This window comes from Eubalaena glacialis, chromosome 10 (genome assembly GCF_028564815.1).
Source record: "Eubalaena glacialis isolate mEubGla1 chromosome 10, mEubGla1.1.hap2.+ XY, whole genome shotgun sequence".
In the NCBI taxonomy this organism is placed as follows: domain Eukaryota; kingdom Metazoa; phylum Chordata; class Mammalia; order Artiodactyla; family Balaenidae; genus Eubalaena; species Eubalaena glacialis.
In genome coordinates, this window is record NC_083725.1 from 107,545,644 (window position 1) to 107,573,538 (window position 27,895).

Genomic DNA, 27,895 nt, shown 5'->3' on the forward strand with positions numbered 1-27,895 from the left:
CTTAAATTTTTAAAATATAGACTTGTTCTTGAAAAATACATTCAAAACACATAGACTGGAGTAAATGAAATTATTTTTGCTTTTAGAGATGAATACCATCTTGCTAACATAACTTCACGTGATTTTTTGCAAACTGAAGATTGTTCACCTCCTCTCCAGAACTTCACAAGTAGCTGCTTTAATTAGAGCTGGTAAAGAAATGAATCATTCAGATTTCTGATGTGGTTGTAAAATTTAAAATATCATCAATAAATCAAAGGTGATTAATAACTACTTTGTAAGTACTTTTTGTAAAACATCTAAAACCTTTGTGTATGAAGACTATACATTAAATAAACAAATTTTGCAGAGAAAAAGTTCAACACTAGATCATGTTTTAAATTAGGCTAAAATCCACCCCATTACAAATTTTGAACAATTAAGTTTATAGTCTGTGCTCAATCATAAATTTTGATAAGGGACTAGAATAGCACAGATAATTGTCATTCAAAGACACTTGAAAATGTCACCGTACGCAGAATATTCAATCTCTTCTACTACACCAAGTTGATACACTAATTTTATATACAGTAAGTTTTACTGCTTTTTATCTGCCTTTCCTAATTCCAACAGAATATAGTAAGTTTGAAATAAATTTAAATGCAAAAAATGCTCAGAAGAAAAAGCAGAATCCTGCTAAATGAGATTTAGTCCTTTAGGCCTCAGTATCATAATCATCCCTCTTGCCCCCATCCCTCTTAACCTTACCCTCTCATGGGCATCACTCTAGCACTTCTCCCCTCACTCTCAAGAAGCATCAATTTTTCCCTCATTACTGGATCATTTTGTTTCCTTTGTCTAAAAAAAAAGCCTCCCATGACTCCATATACTTCTCTAGCTATTGTCCCATATCTACACTCCCATTTATAGCAAAACTCCCTGAAACAGTTAACCAAAGTCACTGTCCCTAGTTCCTCTCCTCTCATTCTCTACTGCACCCACTCCATTAGGGCTTTTGCCTCCTTCAACCTTGTTAAGACCACCAGTGACCTCCCTGTTGCTAAACCCAACAGTAAAGTCTCAGCCCTCATTTCTCTGTTCGAACAGTATTATTTCACCCAGTTGACCATTCTTCCTTCTTGAAATCCTTTCTTCTCTTGACTCCCAGGACACCACTCACCCTCAATTTTTTTCCTAATCTCTCTAGCCACTCTTCTGGGTTTCTTTTGCTAGTTCCTTCTCATCTCGCAAGACCTCAAAATGTTGAACTGCCCCAAGGCTTGGTTCTTGGAACTCTTCCCATTAGGTAATCTCATCTAGTCTCACAGCTATAAAAGGATCTGTACTGGTGACTCCCAAATTTGTACGTAGCCCAGACCTTTCCCCTGATTTCCAAACTCATATATCAAACTGCCCATTCAACACCTGTCAAATTGGCTCCTCAAGCTCAACAAGTCCAAAACTAAACTCTTGCCTACCTGTCCCCCAACCTCCTCCCCAGAGTCATCCCCATTTCAATAAATGGCAACTCTATCCCTTCAGGCCAAAACCTTAAAGTCATCATTGACTCCTCTCTTTCCCACACCCTACATCCAATCCTGTAACTGACCATCTTGCCTCTGCCTTCAAAATACATGGACTTTGACCACTTGTCTCAAATATACTACCACTTCCTTGGTCCAAGTCACCATCATCTTTCACCTGCATTACTGCAATAGCCTCCTAATTGGCCATCTTTGTCCCCCAAAGTCTATTCTCTCAGTAGCCAGAGTGACCTTTTTAAAATCCAAGACAGAGCTAGTTACTCCTCTGCTCAAAATCCTCCAATGGCTTCCCATGATACTCAGAGAAAAAGCAGAAGTCCTTTACAATGGCCCACAAGGCTCTAAGTGATTTGAGCCTCTGTTACTCTCAGACCTCATCTCCTTCCCTCTCCCCATTGCTCAATCTGCTCCAGCCATTGGCCTCTGTTTTGTACTTCTGAAACTCCAAACAAGTTCCCTTCTCAGGGCTCTTCTGGAACACTCTCTCCCATCAAATATCTTCACGGCTCACTCCCTCAAATGTTTAGGAAATCTATAGCAGTTGCAAGAGTAGAATACTAAAGGACTAAAACATTCATCAGAATTGTTCTCCTCCTCAAACTTTCACTTGGGGGATGCTCTTTCTTATACCAAGAATACCCTTTTTTACCTTTTCTCTGCCTATCCAAATCCCACACAGTCATTAGGGTCCAGATAAAGACTCACTGATTAATGGAGACCTTCCCAACTCCCAGTTCTCCCTTCTCTGAATTCTCAAACTGTTTATCATCTCTCTCATTCATCTTAGAATTTAACCACATACTGTCTCACACTGTTACTTACCTGTCATTTTTCCCTAACTAGACACACACACACAAGTAGAATAGAAATAATGTCTTGCACCAGTAGTTCTCAAACTTAGAATCAGGATAACTCTAAAACTTCAAAAAATACATAGATTTACATGCCCTACCCTTAAAGATTCTGAAATCATTATGTCTGATTTGGAGCCCAGGTATCTATATTTTATTTAAAGTTCCCCCAGAAGATTCTGATGGATAGCCAGGATTAGGAACCATTGCCTTACAGTCCTCTATTTCCTTTGGTACCTGGGAAAGTGGGTCTTCAAATAGCCTAAAGCTAGAATGGACACCCCAGAGTGCCAGATCCACACCTTCATTTCAAGAACAGTGGTCCAAAAAGTCTAGATGTCTAGCCACAAGCTATAAAGATTATAAGAGGCAAAGCCCAGTCTAAAACCCAAATTTACTGCTCTCAATCTAGAAATCCTTCCATTAGACTATACACAAATAAAGTAACAAAAATCCAAAAATTCAGATAAGCATAGTAAACAGTGATTATCTAATCCTGGACCAGTGATTGCAATGTCCACGCTCTAAGACAGTGCAGATTATTAGCTTCTATATGCTTGAAAAATGTGAGCAGCATTAGCTGACTTAAAATGCTAGAGCGTAATTGTGGAAAGGCTTACAAATAAAATAATTTTTACTAAGTTCTTACAATATGTACAAAAACTTGTAAAATCATTTATTTTGTAGTGGATAAGTATTAAGAAAAATAAATGGAAAGAAGAAATCTTGCTTCATCATGTTATAAAGTACAAAAATTCTTATTCACAAGCTTCCACAGTTCACAAAGGTATAAATGTTTTCTGAGTCTAATCATCATAACATAACCTTCTTAATTACAGATCAGACTTAGTAAATCACCCCATATCCCAAGACAACTCAAACTCTTATCTTAATAATCAGTTAACCTCAGGACCAAAACTCTTACCATCAACAAAAAAAACAACTGAGGTATCTATACAGCATTACAAAAGAGTTTGGATTTATCTTGGTGTATAGGGATTTAAGCAAGTGCCTCCTATTAACACTAATGGGAGTTCTGGGTGTAAACCATAGGCACCAAGGAGGAGGATCAATGCCCAGCAGTGCATCTGTGAAAACCCTTTCTGTTGCACTAACTGTAACTATTGGGACTTGTTCTCTCAGAGATGGGATAATAGACCCCAATTCCTATGTCTCCAAAGCACAAAGATAATTCAAGTAAAAGTCACTAAGGAAGGTCATTGGTAAACACCTAATTTTAAAAATATACGAGAAAAAGCTAAACTAAAAGAACAATTGCCACATAACGGAAATTTTTAAAAATAGCACCAATATGCACAGAAAAAAACTAGTGAACTGCTGGAGATAAAATACCTCACACAAAAATTCAACAGGATTAAAACAACTAAAAATTTTTAAACCAGAGCACAGAAAACCCAACTGTAGCAGAAGCTTGTCCAAAGAAACACACACACACACACACACACACACCCCACAACAAAACAAAAACTCCTCCCCTGATGGAGCCTTAAGTACACTACAATCCTTGCCTTTAAAACACAGAAGAAAACTCCTGCTGCACTGATAGCCAGGAATAATCACAAAGCACTTCCAGACAAACGGATAACAATCACAGCTGCCAAGGATGACCAAAACGAACTAAATAAAAATTATAGCACCTTACTGTGTTCCATACTGCCTCACTTCTCAATATAACACTGCTGGGACTTCCCTGGTGGTGCAGTGGTTAAGAATCCGCCTGCCAATGCAGGGGACACGGGCTTGAGCCTTGGTCCAGGAAGATCCCACATGCCACGGAGCAACTAAGCCCATGCGCCACAACTACTGAGCCTGCGCTCTAGAGCCCACGAGCCACAACTACTGAGCCCGTGAGCCACAACTACTGAGCCCACGTGCCACAACTACTGAAGCCCGGGTGCCTAGAGTCCATACTCCACAACAAAGAAAAGCCACTGCAATGAGAAGCTTGTGCACCACAACAAAGAGTAGCCCCCGCTCGCTGCAACTGACCAGAGGGCAGAGAGCAGAAGCAAGAAAAACTACAATCCTGCAGCCTGTGGAACAAAAACCACAGTCACAGAAAGACAGACATGATGAAAAGGCAGAGGGCTAGGTACCAGATGAAGGACCAAGATAAAACCCCAGAAAAACAACGAAATGAAGTGGAGATAGGCAACCTTCCAGAAAAAGAATTCAGAATAATGATAGTGAAGATGATCCAGGACCTCGGAAAAACAATGGAGGCAAAGATCGAGAAGATGCAAGAAATGTTTAACAAAGACCTAGAAGAATTAAAGAACAAACAAACAGAGATGAACAATACAATAACTGAAATGAAAAATACACTAGAAGGAATCAATAGCAGAATAACTGAGGCAGAAGAACGGATAAGTGACCTGGAAGACAGAATGGTGGAATTCACTGCTGCGGAACAGACTAAAGAAAAAAGAATGAAAAGAAATGAAGACAGCCTAAGAGACCTCTGGGACAACATTAAACACAACAACATTCGCATTATAGGGGTCCCGGAAGGAGAAGAGAGAGAGAAAGGACCAGAGAAAATATTTGAAGAGATTATAGTCGAAAACTTCCCTAACATGGGAAAGGAAATAGCCACCCAAGTCCAGGAAGCGCAGCAAGTCCCATACAGAATAAACCCAAGGAGAAACACGCCGAGACACATAGTAATCAAATTGGCAAAAATTAAAGACAAAGAAAAATTATTGAAAGCAGCAAGGGAAAAACGACAAATAACATACAAGGGAACTCCCACAAGGTTAACAGCTGATTTCTCAGCAGAAACTCTACAAGCCAGAAGGGAGTGGCATGATATACTTAAAGTGATGAAAGGGAAGAACCTACAACCAAGATTACTCTACCTGGCAAGGATCTCATTTAGATTCGATGGAGAAATCAAAAGCTTTACAGACAAGCAAAAGCTAAGAGAATTCAGCACCACCAAACCAGCTCTACAACAAATGCTAAAGGAACTTCTCTAAGTGGGAAACACAAGAGAAGAAAAGGACCTACAAAAACAAAATCCAAAACAATTAAGAAAATGGTCATAGGAACATACATATCAATAATTACCTTAAACGTGAATGGATTAAATGCTCCAACCAAAAGACACAGGCTTGCTGAATGGATACAAAAACAAGACCCATATATATGCTGTCTACAAGAGACCCACTTCAGACCTAGGGACACATACAGACTGAAAGTGAGGGGATGGAAAAAGATATTCCATGCAAATGGAAATCAAAAGAAAGCTGGAGTAGCTATACTCATATCAGATAAAATAGACTTTAAAATAAAGAATGTTACAAGAGACAAGGAAGGAAACTACATAATGATCAAGGGATCAATCCAAGAAGAAGATATAACAATTATAAATATATATGCACCCAACATAGGAGCACCTCAATACATAAGGCAACTGCTAACAGCTATAAAAGAGGAAATCGACAGTAACACAATAATAGTGGGGGACTTTAACACCTCACTTACACCAATGGACAGATCATCCAGACAGAATATTAATAAGGAAACACAAGCTTTAAATGACACAATAGACCAGATAGATTTAAGTGATATTTATAGGACATTTCATCCAAAAACAGCAGATTACACTTTCTTCTCAAGTGCGCACGGAACATTCTCCAGGAGAGATCACATCTTGGGTCACAATTCAAGCCTCAGTAAATTTAAGAAAATTGAAATCATATCAAGCATCTTTTCTGACCACAACGCTATGAGATTAGGAATGAATTACAGGGAAAAAAACATAAAACCACGAACACATGGAGGCTAAACAATATGTTACTAAATAAGCAAGAGATCACTGAAGAAATCAAAGAGGAAATCAAAAAATACCTAGAGACAAATGACAATGAAAACACGACGATCCAAAACCTATGGGATGCAGCAAAAGCAGTTCTAAGAGGGAAGTTTATAGCTATACAAGCCTACCTCAAGAAACAAGAAAAATCTCAAGTAAACAATCTAACCTTACACCTAAAGGAGCTAGAGAAAGAAGAACAAACAAAACCCAAAGTTGGCAGAAGGAAAGAAGTCATAAAGATCAGAGCAAACATAAATGAAATAGAAACAAAGAAAACAACAGCAAAGATCAATAAAATAAAAGCTGGTTCTTTGAGAAGATAAACAAAATTGATAAACCATTAGCCAGACGCATCAAAAAAAATAGGGAGAGGACTCAAATCAATAAAATTAGAAATGAAAAAGGAGACGTTACAACAGACACCGCAGAAATACAAAGCATCCTAAGAGACTACTACAAGCAACTCTATGCCAATAAAATGGACAACCTGGAAGAAATGGACAAATTCTTAGAAAGGTATAACCTTCCAAGACTGAACCAGGAAGAAACAGAAAATATGAACAGACCAATCACAAGTAATGAAATTGAAACTGTGATTAAAAATCTTCCAACAAACAAAAGTCCAGGACCAGATGGCTTCACAGGTGAATTCTATCAAACATTTAGAGAAGAGCTAACACCCATCCTTCTCAAACTCTTCCAAAAATTTGCAGAGGAAGGAACACTCCCAAACTCATTCTATGAGGCCACCATCACCCTGATACCAAAACCAGACAAAGATACTACAAAAAAAGAAAATTACAGACCAATATCACTGATGAATATAGATGCAAAAATCCTCAACAAAATACTAGCAAACAGAATCCAACAACACATTAAAAGGATCATACACTATGATCAAGTGGGATTTATCCCAGGGATGCAAGGATCCTTCGATATATGCAAATCAATCAATGTGATACACCATATTAACAAATTGAAGAATAAAAACCATATGATAAAAAAAAAAACTAGAGAAAGCCCGCACGTAGCAACGAAGACCCAACGCAGCCATACATAAATAAATAAATAAATAAATAAATAAATTTATTTATTTATTTAAATATATATATATATATAGCACCGCTGTACCCACCAGGCTAAAAAATGAGCAGGTGCCTTTCAGGCTATAAAAAAATTAGTGAGACACACACACACACACACACGTACACACACACCAATCACAAACACAAAGGGAATGATATTCTTTCACATGAAGGGGCTTAAGAAACGCAAGGCTTTGCTGTAAGCCTAGAAAACTAAGAGTAGGCCTTACCGTAGCAGTGAGGAAAAAGCCAAGGTTTATCCCAAATCCACATTCAAAGACTAAAAGAACTAACATTTATTTCAATTAAAAGGCTTTGGCAACAATTCACTTTTTAAAGAAAGAGAAATTAAGATTTTCCCCATTTCTATCTCCCACAGAAAATTAGAATATTTGCTCTCTAACTACATAGGTTTAGCTCTACAACACTAATGAAGAAGAACCCTGACTTAAGGCCTGAAAACTAAATGGTTCCATAACATTCACATTAAAAAAAAAAAATCTGTGTAGTCCAACATATTGATTCTTTACCATCACTGCTATCATTAATGAACATTTAGCTTTTTATCTGTACTTTGAAATGTCAGTGAGAAATTGAAACAGCTACAATATGCTGGGGATTTTAACTTTTGAAACAAAAACCACAGAGAAACATGAGTCTGAAGCATAAAGCCCCAATCATGCTGATAAGTAAGTGGTCCTAAAACTTGAAAGTGAAAGCAATACAGACCAGAAAAGAAGTTTGCTTGATATTAATGCTAGCCTTTAAAACCAAAAATATGTTCTGTAACAGAAGACTGAAATCAGGGCTTCCATTAACCTTGTTTAAAAAAAAAATCCCATGAGCATGGATTTTTTTCCTAAGTCTCTTCATCAGAGCAGCATGGGGTCCCATTAGGCACCCTATTTTACTTCTACCTTATAAATAACGTTAGCTATTCGCTATTTCCATGGAAACCAAGTACAGAGAAACCCACTTAAATGAATACCGGTTAAAGGAATAAGTTTTATTTTAGAAAGGTTTTGCTGCTCTAGATGAACTCTACTGGGGAATACTACAAAGTCTTCGTAAGTATAATTTTTTAAAAGATATCTTTGGTATAGAGGGAGCTTATTAAGAGTCCTGTTAAATAAGTACACTCCTTTCACCAAGTATTCCAAACAGCATCATAACGTTAAAAGATATCTTTCCAATGCACTGTACAGGGGTTTAGATGCACAACCACCAATGACTATGAATACTTCCTCATGCATCAGCATGGAATAATTACCCCTATGGGTCTAATTTAAACTAATAAAAGCAAGGAAATTTAGAAATAAGGCTACCATCACCTTGTAGTAACTACTAATGAACAGGACCCACAACTGGAGACTCACGCACAACTTACTACTCCTCTAAAGAGAAACAAACAATAACTTAAGTTCTAACATCCTAAAAACTGTTACCAGGTCCAGGGATAGCTGACAGTCAAAATTCCCTCCTCAACAAACTTTCACAAGGTATAATGTGTATTCCCTAGTCAATCAATACATACATTTGGGTAAAATAGAAATAGAATATGCAGGATAAAGTACAGAACAGGGTTTAGTGATTTCCAACTTTAAGTTGACTTAAATATTGCCTGACATACTCTAGAAATGATCATTATCGGTGGTCCACACAAACACTGCAGAGAGGCAAGTGCACATAAATTAAATGCAACTCATAAGAATAGTAAATTCAAAACTAATAATCTTGAGTTTCTAAAGATAGAGAAGAAAACTAAAATCTTTCCAGCAGACATGGTTTTCCATCAAGTTGATGGTGGCTCAGATATCTTCAATAAGTCAAAAAACAAATGAAAGCAACATTATCCTAAAAGATGATTACCAGTATTAAATTTACAGTGTATGAAGAGTTAACATTCTGGCACACATACTTTTCCTTTGAGTATACCAACATATCTACTTGTAATACGTGTTCTAAAAACATAAAATTACTTTCCTTGTTATGTTTCACATACCGTAAAGTTTGGCAAAATACTGATAATTGTTGAAGTTCGGTTAACAGGTACGTGGGGTTTGTTAATATTATCCACTCTACTTCTGTGTTTTTAAATTTCCATAAAAAGAATTTTTTAAAAATCCTATAAAGTTAAAGCTCTTGTCTCAAATATGTTTTTCTCTATGTGTAACTGAATAATGGATTAAATGCCTGGTACAGATCTTAGAAGCCACTAAATTTAAAACCAACATAGCCATTACATGTAACTACAACTGATTTCCAATTTTTACTTTTCTTACCAAAACAATTCAGTTAACAGTTCAAAATCACTACGAAAAAATCTGAAATGTGTTGCTACTTGCACAATAGGTCTGCTATTATGCAAATACCAACAATGAAATGAAAGCAATCAATGCCTAATAACAAGGTATCATAACCATATCTTGTATTTTACAAACTAAAGAAAGAAATTCTACTAGCCCCCTCTCTACTAATAAATCAAAATACTTTCAGAATGAGCAACACCAACATTTCCATTTTCTTTCTCCAATTAGGCCCATAGGACTACAAAGGGCAATCTAACAAATTAATGCTTCCTATTTCCTTTATCTTAGTTAAGTAACAAGGTTTCCCCCTCCCCCTCTATGATCCCATCTCAACCCCTACCAGAAAACACAGCAACTTTTGAGGTAAAAAGGTCTTTTTCTATTCTCTCCCTTAGTCCAGACATGAAATGTTTCACAAATACTGAGTTACTCTGGAAGTGATTTTAAGCTATTATCCAACTCCTGGCTGAGGGCCCAAAATGGAGAGGTCCACAAACTGTTAAGCCTTAAGGTATTGATAACAGCTCTCTCTGTTTAAAAACTAATAATTACAGTGATGTTTTGTTTTGAAGAGAAATAGAGTAAGATGGTGGTTGCTTTGGAGGGAGTGATGAACAGCAGACAGGGAATAGCATAGGCACGGTACAGACATAAAAGATTGTAAAGAAGAGGGGAGAGGAAAAGCAATGGAGGGTCGATGGCAGCATCTCTCTACAAAGTAGCTAATGCATCATGAACTGGACAGGTTCCTGCACAAGTGTAACAGGAGTTCAGCCCTGTCATAAGTAGCCCACCTTCTTACAAATCAGGCAGGGACAAAATGATTTTCAAAATTGTGTAATTCTTTAAATCAACCCCAAAGAGGCTATAGGGTCCACTTCTAACTCCTATATTTGTTAAAATGAAATACACTTCTAAACTTTTTACAATTCCATTCACCCAAGAGAAGCAACTTTTATAGGCCCTGCATACAGGCTGAAATAAAGAAAACACAGTACACATGCTATGCTAATTCTAAAACTACAAAGCTTTACTTACTCTAGCTATTGTAAAGTAGTAGCATAATTTTTTAATTGAAAAAATTAAAATTGCTTTATTTTTAAAAATATTTGTTGAGCTAAAGTACAGCACTTTATCAAAACAAACTTGTTGGAATTTCTGCTCAGAAAGCAGAAACAATGTTTTAGGAACACAGACAAAATAAAATATAGTAGGATTTCCCTGGTGGCACAGTGGTTAAGAATCTGCCTGCCAACACAGGGGACACGGGTTCAAGCCCTGGTCCAGGAAGATCCCACATGCCGCGGAGCAACTAAGCCTGTGCGCCACAACTGCTGAAGCCCGTGTACCACAACTACTGAAGCCTGTGCACCTAGAGCCCGTGCTCTGCAACAAGAGAAGCCACCACAATGAGAAGCCCGCGCACCACAACGAAGAGTAGCCCCTGCTTGCCACAACTAGAGAAAGCCCGCACACAGCAACGAAGCCAACAGCCAAAAATAAATAAATAAATTTATTAAAAAATAAAATAAAATATACTAAATACTTCTATCTACCTACTAGGCCTTTATCAAATGGTGCAGCTGGGTAAATGAGAACAAAAAGTTAATGGAAGCTATTATTCTATTTTTAACTCAAATGCTCACTAGTGGTAACATATACTATATTCAAACACACTTGTTGAATCTCAGGAAAAAAACTATACAGGCCAAAGATCAAAAAAGTTTCAGATCTAAATTGACAGTAAATGAATAAGATTAATTATATTTCATACTTAATGATCATTCCCCTTCCCTCAATGACTGGTTTCACTTACCAGATAGATACATACATACCTATAGATACACTTACAGATACCTACATACTAATGAATACATTGAAAACTCAAAAATACATTTTAAAAAAACCTCAAAATATATTAAAAACTCAAATTCTTTACCAAAAAAATCTTAATTCTGAGATCACTGTAAGGCAGAGACTTAAAGTGTGGCTTTTCTCACAATCAACCTGCTCTCAGGCCCAGTTTCTAGGCTCAATATAGGTAACATATGATGATTAAATATAGAAAGAAAATAACAATTACTGTAAGAAAAGACTAGGCACCAGATGAGAGGAAATTTCACAAAGGAAAAATGCTCAAAATCACAAGGCAAATAAACTGTGTCCATCATTGCTAGAAAGCATTTGTATGCCACTTTTATATCTCTGGGGTTCTACATTTGTTTCCATTAGTTCTTACACCAAGCATATGTTCTCAAGGGTTAAACAAACACAAGCAATTTGTCCTGAGCCCCAGACCCAATGGACTGACCAGCTGATTAGTATTTTGAACTTGTGCGTTATAATGCCTTATCTACTACTGCCTTGGTGCTAAGTGACCTACTGTAAACACCAGTATCTTGGTGCAAAATAATCTTTTATCGCTAAGAGTTTTAATAAATATAAAGTGCCCTGAAAATACTTTCTAAAGTCTCTGTAATAACTGACACCCTCCCATGTATTCTATATTTCTCTCAGCAGTTTTCACAAACAAGAACTCATTAAATCACTTTTCCCATCCATACCTTTTCTAATGACGTTTCAGGAAGAAAACTCTCCTCTCTACCTAAGCTGTTCCATATTTAGTCTTTTCCCATAAACTTTTAGAGGGACTGTAACAATAGCAATGATAATAGCAGCTACTGCTTATAAAGTGTCCTAAGACTTCCCCATTTTATCTTCATATCAGTCCAAAGAGGTTAGTATTATCATCCCTATGTCATCAGTAAAGAAAATGAAGTCCAAGTGAACAGCACAATGCTTGTTATACAGCATGTACAGGAGACATGTTTTTTGAAAAGAGTTTAAATAATTAGTCCAAGGTCACACACTCAACTTTAAGTGGTTGCACTAAGATTCCAAACCAGAGGTCAGACCTCCAAGCTCAGGCTCTTTCCCCACTATGCAACATTTGTCTCAAGCCTTGAGAAGAGAAGAAGAATCTAGAATTAAGGTTAAGTAATAATAGCTAACAACAGCTACCATTTATTTAGTGCTTACTACGTGTCAGGCACTTATTTATTCCTCGTAACCACCTCAGAAAATGGGTACTATTATGTATTCTTACTTTACAGATGAAGAAACTGAAGCAGAGGCACAGCAGGTGAAGCGATTTGGCCACTGTCACAGAGCTAATACAAATGCAGATTGCACAGAGCAAAGCCAGGATTTGAGCCTATGCAGACTGGCCCATACTCTTAACCACTGTGCTCTACTGCCATGCTAAAAACTTCCCTTGTCTTGAATGGCATAAAAACAAAACTTTTAACCTTTTCACAAAATGAGTAAATTGTAAGCCTTCATGCTCTGACTGAGAGAAGACTAGTAGTGCTTTTCTAAGCGTGCGCACCAGACTTCTTTACAGGCACAGAAGATATGCCCCTAGTGATTAGATCACTGCACTGCTCAGGAAGTGGCACACTGTAAATCAGGTTAAGAGCCCCCAGCCCATCTCCCTCCACACCCAGACACACTAACCATGCACTGCAAGTTACAGGCAATTCAGAGATGTCCCTGTGCAATCTTCTATAAAATGAATGTCACTCTGGAAGTACCCAAGTGTGCATAGTACCCTTCCATCACCCTTTCTTCTTCTTCCCAAACACCATAAAAAACACAGCAAAAGGAATGAATGAATCTAAGCTACTTAAAAATCATAACAAATGTCCAATGATAACTACAAATTTAAATGAGAAAAAAATGCAAAATTCTTATAATTTTGTAACTTGTCCAAATTCCACATTCAAAAAGCAGTAAGCCTCTTTGAAAGTCTCAATTCTTAGACTACCTTATTATCATAAATGTGCCTTGAAGGGTGCGTAGAAAAGCCCATTTTTGCCTCAGATTCTACAAATGTTGATATGCATATTTAAAACAAGAATAATTACTGTTGGATTACAAGTTATTGGGCTTTTGTACTAATATCTATTAATATGACAATGTATTTAATAACAAACAAAAATATTAAGCATGGATTTAATATTTGTATATTAACATGTAATATGTACAGAAAATAAATAGACAGAAAAACAGGACTGGACCTGGAGGTACTAAGAACCTGACACAATGAGAACAGGAACTACTGCAGCTCCCTCCATTGACATCGTAAAGTTGCCACATTTTCTGGGCTCTCTTTTGAATTAATGTGGCATCTGTTCCAAGTACAGCATGCTAACATTTTACTAAAAGATATTTTCATTCTACATTTGTATCTGGTTTGCTTTTTATTTGAACTCCTGTTTTATTTCAGTGGTCATTATTTCTTTATACCAAGTTGTCAATTTGGCATTCCTGATCTATCTCCCCTGAGCACAAAAAGGGTGGGGAGGAACCATCACCTTAAAACCCTCTAACAGCAATAATTACAATATGCTTTGCATATAGATTAAATAAAGAAAATAAGCAGCACAAAGATTTTTGTGGGCTTTTTAGTATCAGGTCCTGATAAGCTAACGGCATCTGTTCCTTTCAGAAAAAGAATTCTGCTCTGGGGGGCGGGGGGGGGGGGGGAGTAAACAAATACTAAACAGGATAATTCAAGTTATAAAGTTTGGTCTTCATGAAATAATGATTTCAATAATTTGCACATATCCAACTCTATCGAGTGATAATCGCTTTTTAAGACAGCCTCAAAAATGCTGCAGCAACAAGCCAAATACAACCACTTGTACTTAACATGCATGCTGCATACTCCACAATGTTACGTCATATCAGGCACAGAGAAGACGCTTACCAAGCTATCCTGCGTTCTATAAACTGCCTGACAACAACAGAAAAAGCCACTGCCATCTCCACAGTGGGAGCAGGAGCTGTCAGGGTAGGCCAGCCTTTTCCCTTTGGACAACTCTGAAGAAAACAAATAAGGCCTATATTTTTGTCTTTTAAGCTAAACTCTCTCAAGGCCTTTACTCTCGACCATTCAGCCTTCACAGAAAGAAAGGCTGTTTCTTTAAAATTAAAAAGCTGTAAAAGATCGCTCCAACTTAAAAGCCCCACACCTTGTACCAACGGTCCTCCAGGTGTCCCCATGGCTACCTCTTCTGCAGAAGAATAGTCTATCTCGACTGCTAGTCTCCAAGTGGGTGTGCCCACCCGGGGGAAAGAAGAGGACCGTGGGAAGAAACACAAATTATATTTTTAAATCTCATCCTTTTAAAAATTTCTAATTTCCTGTATGTTTCATAACATACACAAAACACTAGGTTCAGTAAATTATATCTAAGTATACATTTACTGGGGGCCATAATATTTAAAAGTTTGGATACTACAGGTTAAGAAGACCAAAACCAGAATAAGAAGGTTGGAAAATTAGGCTACGCTGTTAACTTACTCAAATTCTTCTCTCTGCCTCAGTTTTACCATCCATGATATGAACTGAGCCCTTTGTACACTTATAAAATTATCATGAGAAATAATAAAATACTGTCTAGGGCATGGTCTGAGCCACACAAAATGAAAAGCACACATGAGTGCTACCAACAAGAAATAACCTTAACATGGCTTGTTAAAACTAGTTAACTGCTACACCCTACCAGATCCAATTCTTAGAATTTTAAGGCCATGCTTTAGCACTTCACTAAATACGGGTCTAAAGAAGTATAAATCACCTTAGATAGGAGCGCATTCTAGAATTATAAAGAATTTTTTTAAACTTCTATAATGAAAAACTTATTACCTACGAAATAAAATTTTTTAATTTAAAAATTACAAAGGTGAATTATGAATAACAACCTTATCAACAAGTCAAAACTCTCAAAGCCAGAATCAAAAGATATTTAATGCAGATTATAAGGTCTTGAGTATGCTTTTTTTTTAATATATATAACACCATAAAAATGAATTATTGGCACTCAATAAATTATCGGCACTTCCAATAATTTACCTGTTTTTTTCCTTTTTTTTACTGCTTTAAAAAATGCCGGGTTACCAGTATAGCATTTGAAGGTGGCTGAGTAAGGAGGGATAGGGATGAAGGTGAGTTCCACCAACACTACTCATATGAAGAACTAATTCCTGGGCAGGATATCTGGATGCCCATTAAGCAGTACTGGTTTGAGCCGCTATTAATTAAAACAGCACAAGCATTTTCTTGGTTTTAAAACTCTACTTTACTGTGAAAATGTTGAATGAATCCCTCCTAACAACCAGGAAGAGAGACTACCAGTTTAAAAAAAAAAGTTATCCGAAACCACAACTGATCTCTTTATAAATAACTACCAGAATAAACTAGCAGAATTTATTTCTGAAATGATACTTTCTAAATTACTTGTGCAGCACAGAAAACAATGCTGTCATTTTACATCAGTTGAGACTTTAAAATTTTTTAAATAACAATGGCCATTTCTAAGGCATTAGGTGCAAGTAAAAAGAACTTAAAATGCTTTTTGCCCCATAGGTAATAATCAGTCTAGGGCATTAGGTTCATAATATTAATGTACAAATCTTACCCACCTCCTTCCTTCCAACCTCACTCCCATTTCCCGCCTGAGCCTTATGTTCAAAAACAAGCAAGTTTTTTAAATAGCCACCTGAAAAAAGTAAACTTCAAGAGAGTATTATGGTATAATTCTACTTATTTTGAAAATTCATATACATTATACATAGTTAAATGCACAGGAAAATTTTTAAGTAGGTGAGAATGGGATAACTTTAGTCTTCTACTTTACACATATCTATATTGCAAGTATTACTTTTATAACTCCGATGCTCTGCCTTTTAATATTTTTAAAGTATTAAAATAACATTAAATATTAAAAGAAAGGACACTTACCATCAAACGCTCTAAAATGTTGATAGTTAAATAAGGACTAATTGAAATAGCCAATGTAAACTATCTGCACCTACTAAAAAAATGTATAAAATAACCTATCATGCTCCCGTACCCAAATTCCAACCTTTAAGAAATAGGTATTAGACCCCACTCCACAGTAGGCGCTGTGCTTGGCAATGGGCATACAATGATGGACAGGACATACGCTATCTCAAATGCCTTCATTTCCAATCCATTCCAGTGCTTACTACTTCCAAAACATTCAACCTAACCCAACCAAAATCAGATGAAACATTCTTAAAATGATATGTCAAAGCTGTGGCCATTTCAGTAGATTGAAAAACTTCTTTAGTAATTCACTTGCTAGGTTTCTATGGGAATTGCACAATTTAGTACAGCATTATGGACACTTAAGAGGAGGGGCTCTGGAATCAAACCTGGGCTTGAGGTAAGATTGTATGATTTGCTACCTATGTTATCCCAGGGAAGCCTTCATTTCCTCATCTGTCAAATGGGAGTAGAATAATAACAGTAAATCCTCAGAATATTGCTGTGAGGATTAAAATTAAATGAGATCCTGTATGTAAAAAGGCTTAGTACTAAACATAATAAACACTCAGAAAATGTTAATTATTATTATTAATATTATAACAGATAACTTTAAAATACAAAAACTGTTCACAACTTGCCAAATATTTAAAGTCTTATACCTATGCCATTTCTCTAAGAACAAATATGTGTATTTGTGTAAGTTTGTATATTAACACATAAAAATATTTTTCAACATAAAAGCCCATAATTGAAACTTTTCATTATTGTAACACACCAGTACATTTGTGATATTTTTATATATATGATATATACACACAAAGGCATCAGCGCATGTCGTCAAGAACTACACTGTAAACACATGTTAAGAACTTGTCTGTTGGCCATGGTGGGAGGGTGGGGGGATCTAGATCACCAATTATGATTCTAACTCATATATTTAAATTTTTAAAAATATTAACATTGTTAACACAATATAGACAAATATCTTAAAATCCAGCCATCTATTAGTGATTAAAAACTCAATTTATATGTATTGATACTTCTTTAGTCTATAAAGTACATTCATGAGTATTATCTCATCTAATCCTTTTAGCAGCATAGTGAAGCAGGCTTTTACCATTATCCCCACTTTTACTACAGTACTGGGAAAACTAAAGCCCAGCTAGGATGAATTTCTCAAATGCACAGCTAGTGACAGGACTGGTCTTAAAGCCAGGTCCTCTGACACCATCACGACCATTTCATTTACATTGGTCCCAGACATTTCATTTAAAAAAAGACAGAAAACTGTGCTCAATAATTTAGGTGTGTCAAAGAACTCTACAGATAATTACACATGGCTGCCCAGTTTTACTCTCCTTGTTTCCTCTCCTTATTCCTAACTATAGTATTTCAGGAATCACACAGGTGTGCACACTATAAAATGTAGAACAGAATTCATCCAAACTTCCTGTACTGGCCAATTAATACCAGAGACCCTTTTCTCCCTTACATTTAGCCCTTTGAATTTAACATCTTTGTAACCACTGATTAATTTCATTTTAATATTACATCTTGAAAAGACAAGTTAACATAAAATAAATAAAACCATTCATAATGTGGAAGAATATCAGACCAGATACCATAATTTATGACACAGCTAAAGAATCTATCTCATGTCTAGTATACAAACATTAACAAGTTTCAGTTCACGTTTGTGAGGAAAAAAAAGGTTAGTATTATTATAGTGGAATGGGTTGTTGTATAAACAAGTACTTAAATAATTACTACTAAAGGCAGAGTTTTCTTAAATAAACACAGCAGCCCTCAGCAATAACATTTGAGGAACTCTGCTAGAATATAGACTGGCCAAGCAGATAAGAAAGACACTTCCCTGATTCTACATACACTCAAACTAAGGCACACAAACCACAACTCATGCTTACATTTTTCAGTATTCCCAGGTGTCCCTTTCCCTTCTCAAAAAGCTAAAAGCCATGCAGATAAAAATATCCTTGAACAATCTCAAGAGCCTAAAAGAAGTTAGTGTCCTAAAAGAGAAAAATAATATAAAGACTTATGATTTCTTTGAACCTAACATTTTAAGTACAACCCACAGACCTGAAACTACATTTTCTTTCTGGGGCTGCTCACTGGCCTCCAATACATCAATCCTGTAACACTGTGAACTGTGGTGATAGACTGGTTCATGCTTCTAAACACAACAGAATTTTTCCAAGGTTACATACACTGTGACACGAGGAACATTTTTGCAGCATCTTATTTTCATTAATCAACTAGTTTGGATGTTCTAACAGTGCAAACATTATTAACAAAAGAAATTTTCATTATCTTTTGAACTTTCCCAAGTCAACCAAAGGCCATGGCACAGTGGCAAAGAGTACTGAATAGGCAGAGCTGAATCCTGGTGAAAATTCTGCTACTGGCTGGTTGTCTGACTTCGGGCATCTATCACTGAGGGAGAAACTGAGGTGCAAAGACATTTTAAGTACAGCAAAAAATTCTAGGGAATTGCCACATCATTACCATAGGCCAAAAATCTCAAGGCCTTGTTAGAAAATCCTGGGTTTCTGATCAAGTAATAATGTAAAAAGAGAGGAAAAAATGTAAAGCATAATATTTTTTAAAATAACAATAACCACTACTACTACTACTATTGCTAACTCTATAAACATTTGCTGAGCCTTTATTATGGGCCAGGAACTATGCTAAGCACTTTCACAAATCTTTAACGTTTAATCCCCGCAACAACACTGACAGTAGTTAATAAAGTGAAAGTATTAGAACCCTCAAAAGGACAGAAATTTTAAGTTTACAAATGAAAATATAAACAAATTATTTAAGAAACCTTCCCTTTTTCTCTACCTTCCAGCCTATACCTTTGAGTATTAAATTTACACTAAAATCACATTTATTTTCAGGACTCTGTCTTCCATTTAAAGAATACTGAGATTCAAGATGTTGACAATCATTACAGAAGAATAAAAAACTCTGAGCTTAAATACTGGCACCAAAAAAACCCTTCCGTCCAACTTTACTGAATAACTGTCCCCATTCAAAGAAAAGAGAACAGCATACATATCCGGCCCCACAATAATAGTCTTCTAATTCTAATGCCCACACTAGCAATCAGTTAATGCTGTAATTATAGGGACCTATATCATCACAGACAAAAAAAATTTACAATTGCGAAGTCAAGTTTTGACTATATATACATACGTACGCTATTTTACATGTAAATGTTACAGTAACTGATTTTAAAAAACAGCAAACTCATCTAAGGTAAACTAATACACTAGAGTGTTCCTGAAGACTCACTTTAGAATATCAGCAGCATAATAACCATGATATTAACAATCAAACTTTACTTAGCAGAAAGTTCTTAAAGGCTTGGGAAGCTGTGTATAAAATGGAGTAGACAGGAGAGAAGGGTTCCCTGTACTGTTTAAATCAACTACAGGTCCCAGCATGCAATGCTCTATTCTGGAGTTAGGCAAAAACCGCAATGCATCTTGGGACTTGTAGTAAGTAAACCACTTCCCCCTATCACAGTTAAGTTTCAAGAAACTGAACTATCTATCACAATCTGACTAGATCTTACTATCAGGGCCTAGTCAAATCCAGATAAAATTTGGTTGTTCTCTGCCCTAGCACAGATTCTTTAGCATATACTGGAAAAAGTATCAATTAACATTTAGATCAACATTTTCACATTAGAAAAACCTTATACAGGATAAGCATATAAAACAAATCCTTAAAAAGCAAAAAGATGTGTTACAATTTTTAAATTATATTTAAAGATACAATTTTTAAAACAATTTTTTAAAGTCTGATCAGTTTCAAAGCTTTCTATTCCCCACCCCCCAAAAAAGTTTTGTTTTACCAGCTTTTCTCTTAACAGTCTTTCAAGTTATATTTTTATAAATAATTTTTCTTGAAGGAAATTCTCATAAGAAAACATTTCCCGTACTTTAATACTGCCCATTAGGAAATGTATTCTTATAGTTATACACATACCACCATCACACACACACACAACCAAAAAAACGAATAATACTTAAGTTCCTCTTTTGTCAAGTCCTTACTCAATATTTACCCCCTCCACTCCTCACCCTTCATTTCACACACACATGTGTGAAAAGAACACTCAGGGGAAAAAAATTCCATTTCTCTCATCCACTGACGTCTTCCAAAAAAAAAAAAAAAAATTTTTTTTTAAGCTATCAATAACATGTCCAAACCCAAGTAGACAACTTTGAGCTGTAATTTATGTATATAGTTTCTACACACACCCCTATTTTCTGCAAGACTGAAGGAGGAGGCTGGGAAAGAACTAAGTGCAGTCTGCATCAGGAGGCCTAACACAGGTGGTGGGTTATTTTCAGGCAACAGTACCTTCACAAACGTGCTGTGGAATACAGTCCAAGAAATTCCTAACAAGGAAAGATAAGCTGGCACACAAATTTAACATAATCCAGCTAAAAGTCACCTGCAACACAAGCTACTACATTTCACCATAAAAGTGACAGGCTACTATAGGATCTGAAGCTTCATCAATACAACATACTGTCCATAAGGCCAGAGATAGCAGTTGCCATGGTTACTATCACCCACTTTTATCAGGAAATTATTGTCATTAACTCTGAAGTTTTTGGTACTTATTTAAAATTTAAAAAAAAAAAAAAGAGTTAAGGGTTCTGACTGTTAATTGAGTAAAAGAATCAACTACTGTTTAATACGTAAGTATGCTGCTTTAGAGATGCACATGGTTAACAATACTTGGATCTGCAGCAGAAAAAAATCAATTCCTTTCTGCTGCTCCTTCTCCTCAAGTACTGACAGTTTGTATTCTCAATGCAGCCAAAACAATAAAACAAAACCCATCTTTCTGGCTTCTGTGTTTAAGTTATTTTTCTCCCCTAGGCCCACAAACAGAGTCAAAATAAAGCCTAGATCATCAACCTGTTAGGCCCCATCCCTTTCCTATTTCCAAATTACTGGTTCACTTTTTTGTCTACTTTAAAAAGCAGAAAATCATTTCCATAGATGATTCCAAAATATAGGAAAGAATAGTTTCCTTCAGCCGAGACCCGCTCACTATTTTTTATTTAGCAAGGGGGTGGGGGGTGTACAGTTTGCAGTGTATTGGAGGGAGAGAAGCGGAGAGGCATTCAAACTGCCAAACAAGTGTCCAGTGTAAGAAAGTTGCCTTAGAAAAGCCCAAAGGATGACTGAAACTCACGTGTTATCTCTAAAAGGGAAGAGTTCACCACCATCCCAGTTTAAGACTTAATTGATAGACAAGCAATATAAAAGTTATTCTTAAAGGTCTATTTCAGCATTCTCACAAAAGATAACTGTTCAGAAATTCAATACACAAATAAGATGATATGAAAGCCTACAAAACAGTATGGCCACATATACACACAAATATACAAAGAAGGAAACATATGCTATTTAAGAAATAATTATCTACAATACTTTTAATGCAGTGTTAATATACTACCTCTTCAAAAATAAAACAAAACAAAACAAAACACCTCAAAGCAGCAAAAATACACACCTGGTAAAGTTACAGTGATCAAAATACACTGCTAAGCTCCTAAAGAATACTTAGGGCCTACAAAAAAAGCCCATGTACAAAAGTTCTGAGAAGTCAACATACATCATTAATATTTCCCATGACAAATTAATATGAAAATTCAAACATGTTTCAAGAAATCAGCTCTGAATATAGATATAAAGGAATTCTGTCAAAGGTTAGAGACCTAAAACTTTAATCCCTTCCTTTTCTCCCTTTCAATACTAATTAAATACAAAAGACTTTGGCAATAAAATACTAAGGATACAAAATTTAAAAGCACATTAATATAACCTTAATGTATTTCCTCAAAAAAAGCTTTAGCATTCACTGTCTGCAGGATGAAAACGTTAATATTACCCTGAGAGGTTTCATTTTTATCTAAACAGTTAAATGTTTTTCTCACCCTTCACCGAAACAAGTTTCTACATTTCATTTCTAATTGAGGTTATTTCATAAACAGCAGTCAATTCTAAAATTTAGGGGACTCTATCTTTTGATATGCTCATAAACATAGGGACTCCCAATTATCTATATGTCATTTTACCTTAGTCCAAATAGGTGAGCAGAGTCTATTAAGAAGGCCAGAACTCAAAGTTCTGAGTTTTAAACTTCTGGGTTATTTTTACACAAAAAATATTTCAGTGCACTCCTCTAGATTTGAGTAGTCATTTCCTCACGCATCCCTCTAAATTAGAAAAACAAAAATGATACACACATGTACCTAATACTAATGCATACAAATATGTCTTTTTCACTTTGAAACAAGTTTGAAAGGTTTAGTAAGTAAGAATTTTTCAGAAAGTTAGCAGGATCAGTCAAAACAATCAAAATATTAACTGGGACATCTGTTACTCTGTGTGTTAATAAGAGTCTATAGAAGAATCCGGGAACTTAAATAATCACTAAAATCAACTACTATCACATCAATGGTGAAATGAACAAAAACTTTAACCAGGGGATACACATTTCACAGGATCTACAAAAGGAAAAATGATCTTTTTTTTGAATTAAGGGAAACTGCCTAGGCAGCATTTTTTAAACAAAGCTTCAAAACTGTAACAAAGAGCTTTTTGGTAACCACAGCAGTATTTAAAAAAAAATTCATAAAGTGTTCTGGGTGCACTTTTAATGCACTCATTTCCCAAATGATATGGAGGAAGTTAGTATTTTAAAGACAGAAGCTTCTGTCCATGTATTAATTAGCCACCTATCTCAACAACTTAACGTCTGCATGGTTTCTGACAATTTACAAAGAACTTTCACATGTATTATCTCATTTGATCTTATTGAGAAAAAAGTACAGTATTATTCCTAAAAAACAAACAAAATTCAAAGCAGATTCATCAAATTTTCTACACATTCCCAAGTTTTTAAACTTTGACATAAAACTTTACAAGCCACCACAGTAGCATGATATTTCCAGTGATAAATCAATTCACCTAACACTAACAGACTTTCAAAGGACATGTGCTATAAATGCTACAAAAATACTTTCATCTTTATGCAGTTATTGTTAAGTGTTACTAAGGGACATATCAGCAATGACCCATACCCACAGACAGAACTTTACTTCTAGCTCAAGAATCTCAGTCTTTGGAGGCCAACTCAAATACATCAACCATATGTATTTATAACGCTGAGCGCCTAAGAATTTATCTATTAGGATCACTGCCCATGGATTGGAGGAAAAAAACATAAAAAGTCTAAAAATTTTTCCATACAATATCTCCCTTTCCAATAGTTCAAGTACTCTATATCCCACTTGTATTAACATTACAGGGACGACCATAAAGCCTAAAGTCCCAAGTCATACCAACTACTTTTGTTTATAGCCATCCATTGCACATAATTTTTAAAAATGTGTTCAACACCCCACTCACCAATATGAGAATAACTCTTCAAACTAAAATAATTCTAACAGCACTCTGTACCTCAGGGCAGCATCCTTAAGCTATCCACAATAAGCAATCTACTTTGTGTAATATTGTAAGCAGGTAAAAAGCAGTCAAAATTTTGTTTCAAATGGCAAATGGAATTTTTCAATGGACTTACTCAAAATCTTTCTGGAACTTTAAGGTGTTAATCCTGTTGCTTAGTTGATGCTAAGTAGAGCTGTAATAAGTAGCAAGACCCTCAAAATTCATAGATTTCCTTTATCTTGCTGCAGCACCTCCTGCTGGATAGCATGTAGAGTTCTTCATGTAAGCAGAAGAAGAGTATTTCTGATGCAGCTCTTTCCAGATGACTGAATGGGAAAAAGGATGGACCCTTCACAGCTAAAAGAAATAGGGCCCCATCCATCACTTATACCTCTTAAAAATAAAATCTGGCATAGGCAGGAGTCTTAATTTATTACTTTTCCAGTTTCATAAAGACCTGCCTGAGTTCAAAGTGCAACATGTTTAAATAAAGCTTGCAAAATTAGCTAAAAACTATGTTAAAAAGCCTTCAGAAGCACTCAAGCAAAAGACTATTAAGACCATCCAAGCAATGCCAGTCATATTGCAAACACTATTATGCTAAGACAAGCAAAAGTATGACATAAAGAAAAACACCTGGAATATTTTTAACATGTTAGCCAAAAGTTTGTGTTTTGCGAATTTTCTGCACTATTACTATGCTCTTCATTTACGGATAGTTGTATATCTACAAAAGTTTTAAGTGCAGAAATTTTTTTCATAAACATGAGCATAACTGCACACAAAAATTTCCTCTTTGCCATCAAAAGATGTGTCCTGAGATTTTAAAATGCATTCTTCAGACATTTTAAACAGCCCTTAATAAGCCAGTTTTGAGCCCACGATGTAGATTCCATATACAGAGACAGAAAAAAAGAATAGAAAAGAACTTACCAAAATCAAAATGAATAATAGTATTTCCAGTAAAAATGTAGTAACAGTTTCCTACAATGCTGTGAAACCAAGTAAATTGTGAAACTTAAAAAAAAGGGGGGGACGAGGGGGAGAGGGCTAGCCTTCAAAAACCAAAAGAAAATCTGACCTATTTATTTCCACTGCCCAAACGTGAGTGAACATCAGATGTAAACAAACAACATAAACACTGAAAAGTACACTTAGATGTCACAGCCCCAGTTTCAGTCCCCTTATCAGGCCCTCAATGAAGCTACAGATGTTGGTGAGTAACCTGTCTAAAAGGAGATATTCAAGCTCTGTGCCCTAAAGAACCCCTAAAAAGTGTGCCTATGAAAAGGTTTCCTAGAGTGCATAACTGCTTAAAAAAAAAAATTTTTTTCATCAGCCCAAATTAATCTGTTTCTAATATTCAGATATCAATTATTAATATATAAATGTTCTTCCTTCTCTAACGTCCCCACCTCAAGCATCTACATTCCTGACACCTACTATTAACAAAAATGCACAGCTCGCACCCCAGTTATGGGGCAAATCTTTGAAATCCAAAACACAGTCACAAAGTTCACTGTCAAGGCCAGTGCTGAGGCCCGCATACGCCCGGACCTTAACTCACATTTGAAATTCTAGAAAGCCATACTTGCAGAGACATCATTTAAAAACAACACAATGTGGACGTGAAAAGTAAGATCCTCTACTTCAAGACCTAAACAAAGAATATTTCAACATATGACCGGAATATGATGACACCAGATTCACCAATAAAAACAAAACCTGCCTACCACTAGCAGCCGTACCCCTCATCTCAACAACTCAACTACTTAGAAATCACTCTCAGCACATCTGCACCCCACAACCGGCGTGTGGCCTTCTCCGGGGGTGCAAGTCACAAAGTTGAAAGGAGACATTCTTCCCCCGGTGCCCAATCTCGACATCAACCCCTCCCCTGCCAGGGCCACCTTGCTGCTACCCACCATCGCGAACGTGGTCAGGGGAAAAAAAGAAATCCTAACAGCACCGCTCAGCAGAATAAAGAGACCAAAGAGAGGATGACGAGAAGTGTTGGGAACTGCGTGCACGACGGGGCTGGACCAAACGGAAAGAGTCCCACTCCGCGCGCCCCTCCCCCCGGCGGGGGCGCGGGCGGGGGAGGGGCGGCTGCGGCCCCTCTTGGAGCGGCCTGGCGGCCCCGGCCGGCGCAGGGTCCCGGGGGCGCCCCGCGGCCGCGGGATGCGGGGGCGAGTGCGGGAGGACCGGCCCCGGGGTGAGGGGTGCTGGCACACTCTCCGGAATAACAAGTTGCAGAAGAAGAAGAATAAGCGGAATTTCCCCAACGCTGCTCCGGCCACCCAAGACAAATGCACCAACACACACATACACACACACACACACACACACACTCGGGCCCGGCAGCGTCAGCAGCCGCAGCTTTTTTTTTTTTTTTAAACCAGATCCCTCAGTCACCAAACAAGATGGTTTTCAAAAAAAAAAAAAATTAAATAAATAACCATAATAAAAACTTCCCCCCGACATCATCCTGGGGGGAGGGGGTAGTGAAAGAGCCCCGGCGACCATCCCTGGGCGGAGGGAAAGCCCAAGGGGGCGGACGAGGCTCCGCGCCCCCCGCCCCCGCCGGCGGCCCCCCTCCCCGGCCCCCCGCCGGGACAATGTGACGCCCCCTCCCCGCCACCCCCGGTGCGCCGCCTCTGTCACCCGCTCCGGCCCAGCACTCAGCGCCCAGGCTCCCGAGGCTGCTCATAAACTTACTTCCAATTTATCCTGGGGAGGGGTGGAGGGCAGAGGGGAGGAAGGGGGAGACAAGGTTTTTCCATTGTCTTTTTTTTATGGGGGGAGGAATAGGAAGGCACGCAGGGGGGCGCCCCGAAGGGGAAGTTATTGCTCAAATCTCAAGTTGACTGAGGGGGTCCTGCCGAGAACACCCCCCTTTCCCTCCTCCCTCCCACACACCCCTCCCCTCCCCCTCCCTCCCCCAAAACAAACTCCAAGCAAGCAGCCCCTGTACCTCCCAGAGACAAACACCAGAGACAAGACAGAGAGAGACAGACAGAGAGAGAGAGAGACAGAGAGAGAGACAGAGAGAGAGAAGGAGGGAGGGGGGAGGGGGAAGGGGAAGGGGGGAGGGAGGGGAAATAGAGCTACTCCAGAAAAAAAAAGAGAGGAGAGTGAGGAGAAGAGAGAATGGAAAAGCTGGGATACTGCACCCTCCTGCTGCTGGCTGGCTGTCCCCCCTGGCAGCTGGAGGCAGGAACTCTGAGCAGGAGAAGCAGGAGGAGGAGGAGGAGGGAACTCTTCTTCATGGGGAGGGAGGGAAGAAGCTGGAGCTGCTGCTGCTGCTTCTGCTGCTGCTCTGGGCCTCTCGCACTTTTTAGATATTAGTGTGTTAAGATGGTAGGTTGTTCCCTTCTCCCTCCTCCTCCTCCTCCTCCTCTCCTCTTCTCCCCCTCTCTCTCTCACTCACTCTCTCTCTCTCTCCCTCTCTCTCTGGGCTGTTTCTTTCCTCCTCTTCCCCAGGCAAGGGGGGGTGGGGAGGAGGGGGTGGGGGGAGGAACTGGATCCTCCTCCTCCTCCAGGAGAGACACACAGGCCCCGGGCCGGAATGTGGGGGGAAAATCAGAGCAGCAGGAGAGAAACTGTGGGAGACAAACAAGCCCAACTCTTCATCCTCCTCCTCCTCCTCTCAGCAGCAGCAGCGAGCACCACCAGCCCATTCACCACCCGGCCCCGGGCCGCAGCACCTCCGCCGCCTCAGCCCGGGGATCCCTCCGCCCAGGCCCAGACACACTCGCCCGCGCGGGAGCCCGCCGCGCGGCCCCGGCGGCCCGCCGCCGCCGTGCGCGCCCCCGCCGCTCCCGAGAGCCGGGCGAAAGGGACTGGGGCTGGGAAAGCGGGGACGAGGGCGGGGGGAGAGGAGGCGCCGGGGGTAGAGGGGCACGGCGGGGAGGGAGGGGGCCG

General features: G+C 38.0%; 1 protein-coding gene across 13 annotated transcripts in view; it reads right to left on the reverse strand.

Annotated features, from left to right (window-relative positions):
• Positions 1-27,681, reverse strand: part of PHF21A (PHD finger protein 21A) — a 189,344-nt gene extending 161,663 nt beyond the window's left edge. For 4 of the 13 annotated variants that reach the window (XM_061201657.1, XM_061201654.1, XM_061201645.1 and 1 more), the window contains exon 1: positions 27,145-27,680. The gene's annotated coding sequence lies outside the window, so the exon portion shown is untranslated. Of the gene's footprint in view, positions 1-24,104; positions 24,315-24,904; positions 25,241-25,896; positions 25,984-26,689; positions 26,709-27,144 lie in introns of those variants that run through there. The other 9 variants (XM_061201658.1, XM_061201656.1, XM_061201650.1 and 6 more) reach the window with 8 other exon arrangements.
• Between the last annotated feature and the right edge of the window lie 214 nt (positions 27,682-27,895).